We start from the raw sequence: 8,030 nt of genomic DNA on the forward strand, positions 1-8,030 counted from the left end.
CATGCTCTGCAAACAGTGCATATCATGAGAAAAATGATGACAGACAAATTCACTGACTGACAATTTAAAATCCAAGAAAACTTCAGCAATCATTAAGTAACAAAACCTTTGGCTATACTTGCAGATATCGAGTAACTACAATCATAAATAAAACAGATGAAATATCATTCATTTAAAACACAAAGAAGAAAAGTTAACTGACACTAACACCAAGTGATATAATGTACGCCTTCACTATGCTTTTCAGTCCTGCCGGAGACAGAAGCACAGAGTGGTTTGGGATGTCAAAAGAGGAAATCAAAGAAAAGGAACAGCCCTAAAAATGGTGCCACCACAGTGGCACAGCCAGTGCTGAACCATTTTAGCAGGAGGACAGTTCTTCACTTTGCTGACACCGTCTTCCCATCAATTGTTTAGAAAGTCAGGATATTGCAATTTCTTCAATATCACACATATTCACAACATCACACATATTCACAACATCACACAAGCCCATAGTGTGATACAACACAGGTGTCTGTAGGGGAACACACTACCAGTTATTCTTCTCATCAGTCTAATCTTCTGGACAAGTTCTCCCAGATGGGTTTACTTTCTTACTGCCTGGGAATCTTCAGTTTTTGCATGGAGAATATTGCAGAAACCCGTCACATTTTAGTACTGTGTTTACAGACATGCATATCTGTCACATTTCCCAACTTTAAATAGTAACCAAGGAAATGTAGAATAACTTGAGAAAGAAATACTGTGTCAGGAAATGGAAGGAAATGAGGGAGGTGTACTTAATATTCTTCCTGTCAATGAGCAGTGTAGAGGGCCCAGGACAGGGCGGAGGGCATGGCCTACACGGGACCTTTCACTGTAGAAATGAGTGCCAAACTGGTGAGCAAGCAGTGGACCACAATGTACAAGGACAGAGGCAGGTGAGACAGGGAGCACTAGTGGCTGCCTTGGCTGAAGACCCAGAGTCGTTTCCTATGTGAGGGGTTACACCAGCTGCATGGTGACAGAGGGAAATGGAGAATTTGGGAGTTTCTGGGACATCTTTTCTGCTCATCGTGGTGGGAGCCTGTTATGAAATGATCTGGCAAGGAATGATCTGACACAGCCTGACTGTCCTTGACCTGCATCCCATCAGGAACAAGAACTTGCATGAACTCACTGGGGTAGGAGATGACAGACGGTGCTGTACTGGCAGGACACAAGCAACAGTGGCTTGGAAGATAAGATACCAGATGAACTTATGAATGAGCCAAAACTAGCGTTCACTTGATTAAGGCAAACATCTGTGTGCTTCATGCTGAAGTGAGATTTTTTTTATGCTAAATTTAGTATTTCAGTTTCATTTAATGTTTGACAGTGGTTGGCCTGTTCTGTTCTGTGGTAGCTTTTCTCATTTGGATGTTGATTCTCTTTCCCCATTCCACAGCCAAAGCACGCAACAAGCTCTTCCAGTCCTCCCCCACTATGTTTCATGGAAGGCACCACTGGGTGAGCAATCACAGAATCATAGAATCATAGAATAGCTCAGGTTGGAAGGAAGCTTAAAGATCTAACTCCAACCCCCCTGCCACAGGCAGGGATGCCACCCACTAGATCAGGTTGGCCAAGGCCCCATCCAGCCTGGCCTTGAACACCACCAAGGATGGGGCATCCACAGCTTCTCTTGGCAACTTGTTCCAGAGCCTCACTACCTTTACAGTGAAGGATTTCCTCCTAATGTCTAGTCTAAATCTATCCTCTTTTAATTTGAGACCATTTCCCTTTGTCCTATCATTATTTACTCGAGTAAAGAGTCCTTCTCCACCTTTTTTATAAGACCCCTTTAAGTATTGAAAGGCCACAATGAGGTCTTCCCAGAGCCTTCTATTCTCCAGGCTGAACATCAGCCTTTTTTCATAGGAGAGGTGCTCCAGCCCTCTGATCATCTTCGTAGCCCTCCGCTGGACTCGCTCTAACAGCCCCAGATCCTTCTAGTGCTGGGGGTCGCAAGCCTGGACACAATACTCCAGGTGCGGCCTCACAAGGCCAGAGCAGAGGGGCACAATCACCTCCCTCGACCTGCTGGCCACTCCTCTGGTGATACAGCCCAGGATGCAGTTGTCCTGGGCTGTGAGCACGCACGGCTGGCTCGTTTTGAGCCTTTCCTCCACCAGAACCCCCAAGTCCTTCTCCTCAGGGCTGCAAGTCCCAGAAAAAGACTCTTCTGCAGCTGTCATTCCTGCCTGCTTTAAGTGTGAAGGGTGGCTCAGCTCCATCTCCTAGCCAACATCATCTACCATACATATCACGTCCTCTGGAAATGATGGTGCCTAATGCATTCTCTGTCAAACACGACAGATCTCCCCTGTCCTTTGGCTTAAGCTCATTTGGAATAGTGGAAGAGGAGGACATCAACTATTATTTATTTTCCCCACTGGAGAGGTATGAAAAATACGACATTTCAACAAAAAATTGTCAATAAAAATAACAAAATCTGGTTATGTACTGGTGCTTTCTTCCAATGTGACTTTCAGATCAAGTCATTAACTGAAGTAAGTCTCCTTGTAGTGCTAAGGCAAAAGACACACAGTGATCCATATGTGGTACAGTACAGTATATGCTGTTGGCATGATATAGTAAAACAAAGTACGAACAAGAAAATAATCAGACATATTGCACCGCCTCTCTGCTATTTCATAAGGACTTGGCAAAAAGGATATTTGATTTGTCAGTGCACTTATGTTGGTTAAATGTTTCCCGATGAAGTCAGTTAACCTAAGAATTGGCTGAAAAGATCTAACATCAGACTTTCTAAATAGCTCATTGAAAAGCAACCTAAACTTCCATGACCTCTTTCAATCTACCTTTCAATCTACCCTAACATCTTGCGTTGTACCTTTCAGTGTAAGGTACATTGACTCCACAGACTAAAAGCTATTAAGGAAGGACTCTTACCAATATTTAACTCAGGTGTACTTGAGGGCACCTAAAAATTAGGTGAAGCTGAAGGCCTGCCTAACAGTACTTCACACTTTATAAAGGATAGTAAAATAAAATAAAATAAAATAAAATAAAATAAAATAAAAATAAAATAAAATAAAATAAAATAAAATAAAATAAAATAAAATAAAATAAAATAAAATAAAATAAAATAAAATAAAATAAAATACGAGCATCACCACCTTCATTTTACATAATGAGGTGTTTTTTCTAAGTCTGAATTGAGTTTTCCCAACTTGGGAATCACAGGTGAGATGAACTACACCCTTGCAATGATTATTTATGATCACTCCACTGACGACCACAAAGCCAGAAACATATTTGCACGGAGACATTTTTGATTCTAAAGGTAGAGTTCAAAACCAAATAGGCACCAAGTGACGATGTTACTTTGAGGTTAAACTTTTTTTCTCACCTCATTTTACTGTCTGTCAGCAGAATGCTGCTGCTGGGAGTAAGCCCTAAGGTAGTGCTAGTCATACACCCACAGCCAATGATACACATCAGAAAAAAAAAATCTTTAAGGAAGCCTGCACAGGAATTTTTTTCCAATATTGTCTGTTAGTTGTGTGGAAGAGTTTGGAGTGATGTTAGCAGGCTGCTGTCCTTCTTCTATTTCTACCTGCACAAAGAAAGGCCATCCTTGCAGAGCATCAACGTGAGACCAATCAGTCATGTTACAAATATTTGCTTCCCCTAACCTTCTTTTTGTTCCCTAAAAAATCCAAACATATTTTTTTACTTTCTAAGCAAACCAAAACAATAAATAAGAAGCCTCAGTGACAGGTGACGTTGCATAAGGACAATACAATATTTTTCTCCTCTTAAAAGAGAATAACTAACCCCAATGACCTGCAGACCTGTAGTCACGCAGATGCAGCAAGGTAGCCTCCAGCACGACAGGATAATTTCTTAGACTCTGCACTGCACTGGTTATGACCCTAGAGATTTGTTTACTCTGCGTGAGAAGGTCCTGTTTCGTTGTGCAATCATAGAGTGACCCAACCCTCCCAGCCTGAGCAAGAGGTCTGTGTGGAGGCAGCACACCAGGCTTGCTCCTCATGCAACAGGGATAACTGGAGTGGAATGGCTTCTCATTCTCCTAACTACTCAGAGATACACGTCACCAGTAACTATCACTTTGAGAGCTGGGTTGACATAAAATTTGTGAGCAGGCCATTTGCTTAGGAGTCCCTAACAGAGGGGGAGATGAGTTAGAGCTGATCTGGGACATTCCTCCTCTTTTGTTCTAGGCTGGCAGGCCTAGTCCAAGTCCAAAGAATGCTACTGGGATTCAAATCCTCTTGATACAGAAAGTGAACCCTTCAGATTGTTGCTCACCCAGAAAAGGTTTCTGCTGGTGAGGATGAGGTGCTGCAAACACTGCCTTCTCAGGTGCTCTGCTGAGCCTTTCCTCCCAGCTCTCTGGCAGAACACATTACTCACTCCACTCACAGCATCAGGCTGTACAACCTATCCAGTCACATGCAATGAGGTTACATCAATGGAGAAGGGTCATACGGGCTATATCTGACATACACAAGCCTGCAACTCTACAATATATGTACCATGTTCATCAGTGTTACAGAAATCAGGTCAAATCCGTGTGATGTTCATTTAGCACTGGTGGTAAACATCCTATACTCCTTGCCAGAGACATCACAACAAGAGATTGATCATCTTGTGCCCACTGAAGCGGAATGCCTACACAGATATTGTAACACTTAACATCTAGAAATTCTTTCTTCTCTCCCACATGCTGCTCCTAAGACAAGTAGGCCAGACAGAAACTGATCTTTCAGGCCAGACAACAGAGTACATGTTGCAAGCAGATAGAATTGTTCTCAATGCATATACACAGGTGTCATGGTTTTGGCTGGCACAGAATTAATTTTCTTTGTAGAGGCTCATACGATACCGCCTTTTGAATTTTTGATGAAAAAAGTGGTGATAGCACACAAATGTTTTAGTTGTTGCAGAGCTGTGTGCACACAGAGCCAAGGGCTTTTCAGCTTATCATGCTGCCCTGCCACTGAGGAGGCTGGGGGTGCACCAGGAGCTGGGAGGGGACAGAACCAGGACAGCTGGCCCAAATGTCATGCTCAGCAATAAAAGCTGGGGTAGAGAAGGATGTTCGGAGTGATGGCGTTTGTCTTCCCAAGAAACTGTTATGTGTGATGAGCCCTGCTTTCCTGCAAGTGGCTGGACACCTGCCTGCCGATGGGAAGTAGTGAATGGATTCCTCGTTTTGCTTTGCTTGTATGCACAGCTTTTGCTTTACCTGGTTGCTGTCTTCACCTCAACCCATAAATTCGTGCAGTTTTACCTTTTCAATTCTCTTCCCCATCCCAGCTGGGGAGAGCGAGCGAGTGATTGGGTGGTGCTGAGCTGCCTGCTGGGGTTAAACCACAACAGGCTCATGCATTCCCAGCTGCTGTCAGACAGCCTTTGGCACAGATGGAGCATTAGCCTGATCCAGGCTTGTCCGCTGGCTCTTCTTACACTCCTCTGCACACATTTCCAGCTTCGTGTTGGTGTACAATGTGGGCTGTGTTTAATTCACCTAATGACAGAGCTGAGAGGGAGCGGGGGCAGAAGTGTAACTCTTCAGCAGGCAGCAGTTTATTTTTTTGTTTTCTTGTTTTCATGCATATCCACCAACAATCTTTGGAAAACAAACAAACCTTGTTTGCTACCACAGTTGTATTTCAGTAAACAAAATACACCTAGTTTTATTCCCCAAGGACATGTACTCATACATTATCATTAAAACTGTGATGTGGTTTTTGTTTGTTTGTTTTTGTTTGTTTGTCTATTTTTAAATGTAATTAAAGTCAAGCAGAAGCAAAGTCCGTTTAGTACAGTCACAGAGGTAGTTTGTGGAAGTGGCTGGATTTCTTCCTGCCTCTGATGCATTCTCCTTGCCAGGAGAAATCGTTTGAAACAGTGTTTGGAAATAGTGTCATTGTTAAACGGCCGTTTGAAAGGCTGGTAGGATTTACTATGGAAAAGAGAGAGAGAGAGACAGAGAGAGAGAGAGAAGGACCCTCTATGATAACTGATATGGTGTTATTCTGGGAAAAGAACAAGTGCTGCTGCTTGGCTAGGTCGTTAATTTTTGAGCAGACCAGAAGGATGCAGGAGGGAGGATGTCCCATTTCTTTTCCATCCCACCAGCGACTGTCGAAGGGGTTCAGGCTGCTCCCAGTGTTTTGAGATCCCAGAGCCCTCTGCTGGCTGGTACTGGTCACGCTGGCATTTTCTGGTGCTACGAACCAGGGATTTGCAGAGGTACAATATCTTGATTTCAAACCATTTTTTTTTTTTTTTTTTTTAGTGACAGATAATGCCAGTATCACCATACCACCCAGTCTCCTTGGCAGTGGCTGTGCTCCTCTCTATTCCTCTTTTTGCCTCAAACACATTAACCATGCCATCCCCATTTGTCTTGTCTGGAGAAATAAATAACATTCCCTTCTAGCAGCTGGACCTGGGGAAATAGAAGGGTCCAGCAGGTTGCCAGTGGCCTGCAGAAGACCAGGGCCAGACTCTGCAGCTACACCATAAATACAGATGCAGGAGCCCTCCTCTGAGGTGCCACTCCTGAAGTGAACAGTTGTGGCCCTCCATGTCAGCACCAGCAGACACTGCTGCAAGCCTGGCAGCCTCCGAGTTCCTCTGGTGAGAGGAGAGAAAAAGCGGCACCCACATCCTGTTGCTGGAGTGTGATTTGGCTAACCACTGGCCCTGTCCCTCCAGAAACCTGAAAGGAACATCTCTGCTAGACCCATGGCTAGCTCACAGCGTTGGTCAGGAGCATTCAGCATCAGCGCATACCCTCCACTAGCACAGAGCACTGCAGGATTTCCTCTCATTTTGGAAAGCCATGGGGTGCTCTGGCAGCAGCATGTGCCTTGGTGCTGTTCCAGTGGCAGCGAGCAGCTGTGCTGATGTGGGTGTCACACACAGCGTGCGGTAACACAGAGCCGTGCTAGCCTCACTGCAGCAGCCTTATAGTCTCCTAGTTCAGGGCTTTTTTCCTAAGATCAGTGATATTCTGCTGTAGGCAAGTCCCTACATCTGCTTTCCATACACTGCACTCAAATTTTGGGAGGTACTTTCTATGAAAAGCACAGAGACAAGCAAAAATCTTTATTGCTGTCCCTTAGGTTAAAGACTGCCTCAGGAAGGCAACCCTGTGGGACAGTGTTTCATGACCATGCCTTAAAAAATACATGCTGAAATTTACCATACTTTAGCATTTAAAACATTTAATGAGAGCACTTACGGTGTACCTACACGGACACAAGATCTCTTTCCCATTAAGTTGTATGTCAGAAATCCCCATGAGGCTGCTTAGGCTGGGTTTGCCCAACAGAGGGGAGCCATTTCCCTCTTTTGCAGCGACTTGGTGAGCTTGCAAGTGGCGCAGACAGGTACCTGTTTTTTTGTTTCTTTACACTATTTGTACATAAGATAATGAGAAAACAAACAAATATGAACTTCCAAAGAAGCAGAAGGCAAGTTTCTATGCCCAGGGGAATTTGCTAAAGGTAAATGCAGCAAATGGAGCAGTTCCAGAACAACTTCTTCACCAGGAAAGTGTTATTATATCGTTGGTATCTGAACAACTCTCCTGCTCCTCCTCCTCCCACTGGGAATTTGGAACAAGTTTTGGGCAGATAACTTGAGAATTCTTTATCCAAGTGTTTTATTTTTTTATTTTTTTATTTTTTTTTCCAGAATTTATGAGTAGGCAGAGTGTGCTGCAGATGTGCAGGTAGGACAGCACAGGTCTCTCACCATTCTGGGCCCACTTTACCAAGACCTATGTGGAGATCTCCACAAGCCAGGCTCCCTGCATGCTGCTCTCCTGCTATAGTGCTGAATCCTCATGAGACAGCACAGCAGTGCCTGAGGGACCAGAAATGCCAGCCAAAACATAAGGGCATTTGTGTAAAATTGTCTCCCCTTTTTTCTTTGCCTCCTCCTCCTGCATAAGTTAGGTTTTTAGCAACACAATTGTTCCGACAAAGATATCAGCACTG

This window comes from Anser anser (genome assembly GCF_964211835.1).
Source record: "Anser anser genome assembly, chromosome: 7".
Classification (NCBI taxonomy): Eukaryota; Metazoa; Chordata; class Aves; order Anseriformes; family Anatidae; genus Anser; species Anser anser.